This window comes from Balaenoptera acutorostrata, chromosome 15 (assembly GCF_949987535.1).
Source record: "Balaenoptera acutorostrata chromosome 15, mBalAcu1.1, whole genome shotgun sequence".
Taxonomy (NCBI): domain Eukaryota; kingdom Metazoa; phylum Chordata; class Mammalia; order Artiodactyla; family Balaenopteridae; genus Balaenoptera; species Balaenoptera acutorostrata.
In genome coordinates, this window is record NC_080078.1 from 84,663,697 (window position 1) to 84,667,679 (window position 3,983).

The following is a 3,983-nucleotide window of genomic DNA, read 5'->3' on the forward strand; positions in this document are numbered from 1 at the left end:
AACTACGTGCCTGGCACTTTATAAGCACAAAGTTGAGCTCTCCTTAAACTTCCGTGAATATCAGAGTCGTCGTGGGCGTTTGTAAGAAAGCAGACGTCTGAACCCCGTTGTCTGGGTGACACGGAAGGGGTCTGGGGTGGGGATTCTGAAACGCATTTGGAGAAGACAGAGTGGGCTTTGGGTGAAGTGACCCTGCGTTTAGACCCTGACTCTGCTCCTTCCGGCTGGGCGACTGCAGAGGGAGGGGTTTCTCAGGCTTGGCACTGTTGACTTTTGGGGTCGATGATTCTCTGTCCTGGGGACTGTTCTGGGCATTGCAGGATGTTTCTGGCAGCACCCCTGGCCTCCATCCACTGGATGCCACTTGCAGCAGCCCCCTCCCCCGTTGTGACCATCAAAAACGTCTCCAAACATTGGCACATGTCCCCTGGGGTGCAAAATCCACCCTCCCACCCAGCTGAGAACTACTGGTCTAGAGCCAGGTTCTTCAGTCTCTGTAAGCCTCCATTTCTTCATGGAGACCCCCATTGTGTGAGCAAGATTCCACCCCACAAACCAATGAGAGATTGGCTACTGTTCACTTTGCAGAGGAGAGAAAACGGGCTCAGAGAGGTACTGGGACTTGCCCAGGGGTGCACAGCGGGCACGGGGCCGAGCGGAGGCATGTAAGCCATCTCCTGCTTCTTGGAATGGTCAGTAGCTCCATCCAAATGTCTCCTCCCCAGAAAGGCTCACTCTGTGTCCCTCGGCTCGGGCAGGTTTTCACCCTCTCTCTCCCCACTGCTCATTTTCTTTCACCTCCTCTCTCCCCATTCCCCATTCTCTTCATAGGGCTTTGCCCATAGCCACCAGTTCATGTGTGTGTTGACCTGATTCTCTTCTGTCCCCCCGCTCTGGAATGTGGGTCCCATCAGTCAGCAAGCAGGGCTTTCTTCATGTTGTCCCCTGCTGTTTCATCAACACATACTAGATGAATCAAAGAATAACAGAATGGCAGAACTGCTGGGCACTTGCTTGTGCAACCAAGTGCTGGCCAATGAGTTATAAGTGGAAGTCTTCTGTGTGGCATTCTGGGAGGTGTCTGTATTAGGAGCGAGCAAGATCTTCCTCACCTCTTTCTTTTAACTGATGGCTAGAATGCAGACATGATGGTTGGAGCACAAGCAGCCATCTTGGACTATGAGGTAGAAGCTCTGTGTTGAGGATGGAGGGGCAACAAGGCAGAAAGGACCTGGGCTTTGTTGACTTCTGCAAGGTACCTTACCCACTCCAGACGTTCTTCCTCTGAGCTTCTTCTACATGAGGGTAAATAATCTGTTGCATTTAAGTTACTCTTACCTTGGTTTCTTTGTTCTATGTACCACACTGAATCCTAACCCACGCTCCAGGCTTTTGGGAGTGCCTAGGATGGAGGAGGAAGCAGATATTGTTCATTCTGTCCAGGTTGTTCTCAGATCTATGGGGCTCATGGGCCCCTTCAGCTAGAAGGAGTCCCACCTACACTGTCAAGGTCAGTGCTCGCAGCTGCCAAGGTGAGAGGGGTGTTAGTGGCCCCACAAGAGAAGTGAAGCACGGAGGGTCAGAGGGAAGATGCAGGAGTGAGAAATGCACTGGGATTCAAGCCTTGCAGTGCCAGCTCAGGAACCCATGTTCCTTAGATGACATTGCTGGTTCTCTGACTCTCAGCCAAGTACTTCTAGTCATTCATTCATTCATTCACTTGTTCAGTGAAGGCCATTCTGTGTTTGCTAGAGTCTGGGAACAGGATGGTAAACACTATTGTTTCTGGAATCCAGGGTGAAATAGACTAGCTGGGGGAGACGGATTGTGAACCAGTGAGCAGGGAACTGGACGAGGAGATTTTGGAGTAGGTGTGCTAGGCTGGGAGCGAAAGGGGAGGAGGAATTGAGAGGGACGGGGGGGGGGGGGCTGGCTTTACAGGAGAGATAGGAAAGCGCTCCCCGAGCAGCGGTGGTGTTGACACACGAGGAAGCGGGAAGAGAGGCCTGTGAGAGCTGGGAACGATGCTCTGGGCAGAGGGCACACAGCCAGCGCAGGGGCTCTCGGACTGGGCGTGTCAGGGGAGCAGGAAGCCGGCCGGGGGGCTGGCGTGGGCCAGCCAGCCTTGAAGGTGATTCGGATGGGGATCCGGTCACAGGGGCAGTTAGGAAAGGAGCTGGAACTCCACCACACCAGCTCTTCCCCGGTGCTCCGCCTGCCTTGCTGGTATTTTCGGGAGGTCCCCACGTGCCCCTGGTTCTCTCCCAGTGGTGACCATGACTCACTGGGCGGGGGGCTTTCTGGGACCACTGGAGTTGCTCTTCCAGCTGCGGGGCAGGCTGCTCACACCGCCTCACACCCACACTGGGGGCAGCTGTCAACTCGCGGCTGCTCCTGTTGTTGGATAAACGCCCCATCTCCCTCACCTCCCGGAGGGAACAGCCTCGATCTCAAGGTTACCAGTGGCGTGTCCTGCACTGGCTCCCAGCGCTCCCCTGTAGGGCCGGGTCCAAGCTGCCCACGGGGATAACCCACCCTGTACAGGCCCCTACACTTCCTGCCTCCTGCTTCCGGGTGTCTCTTCCCCACCCCTCCCTCAGGGCTTCCGGGATCACTCGCATCCTTGTCTCCAGTCTGCCCTTGGGAGAACCCGACCCAGACACAGTATTAGCTCGTTCAATCCTCACAACAACCCTGGAAAGAAGATACTGTTATTGCTTCCATTTTGCAGAGAAGAAAACTGAACCGAAGCACAGAGAAATGAAGTCGTTTGATCAAGGACACATAGGAAGCGGCAGAGCCAGGACTTGAAACCAGACAGTCTGTGTGTTAACACCCTACCCTGTGGCGTAGTTGACGTGTGGTTCTGATTTTGGTTTGAAGGCAGGATAAGGCCCCGAGCCGACTACCATTCTCCTCCTGGGGTCTCTCAGCTCCCGCAGCAGCAGCAGGAGCCCTCGGGAACTCATTACCGAGGCTGACTTGGGAGCCCCACTCCTGATCTGCTGAATCAGAAACTCGGGGTGGGCCCAGGATCTCCCCCCAGGAGACTCTGGCCCACACTCACTCACGTTGGAGAACCACCAGCGTAGACAATGGTGTAGATGTGCCCTGACATACAGTTTGAAAAGTTTCCTCTGGCTGCCATGTGGGAGGAAGGTGGGAAGCAGCAGAGGGGTTTCCGTCCTAGGGAGGAGAGTCTTCAGGGGAGAGAGGAGGGTGGAAAGAACGTGTCAGAGTCAGGCTACATTTAGGGTTGACCCACAGACCTGGAGATGGATGGGCTGGTGGGGGGTGCGGGCAAGAAGAGCCAAGGATACCCTTTAGGTTTCTGGCTTCAGCTAGAGAGTGGGTATAGGTGTCAGGGTGGAGAACACCGGGGGTGAACCTGGCTGTGCCCCAGGCAGGAAAGAAAAAATCAATAGCTGTGTTCCACAATTGCATTCAAAGCTTTAAAAGAATTGTTGTCCAGCCAAACATGGACCCCTCCAATGACGGCCACACCCTGGCAGTACTAAGGTACGAAGGGGGTTTTGGCTGGGACACCAGTGGGCTCACCGTGAATTTCCACGTCGGAGAACAGAGCTATCCCCACACCAGAACCAACTTAAAAACCAGATGATCACTTTTAAAAAGCATTGAAAAATAATTCCGTTCTTTGCACGTGGTATTCGGATGCTCAGGTAAACAATGTTTGATATGGCCCAAGGACTCTCGTGCAGGATGGAGAGGTGGGGAGAAAGGAACGCGTTTAGGACTTACAGAAATCTGGAATGAAGTGCAGAGCTGTGAGCACAGACCGATGGCAGAGGAAGGAGCAGAGGTGGGAAGGACCATGTTTGGGGACCAGCTGGCCAGCCGCCTCCCTGAGCTCAGGAGAAGATGCCCCAGGGATGGGCTGGGGAGAAGCCTGTCAGGCTGGGGAGGGACATATGGGTTCACTGAACGTAGGAGCTCAGGAATGGCAAGTAGAGAATGAAAAC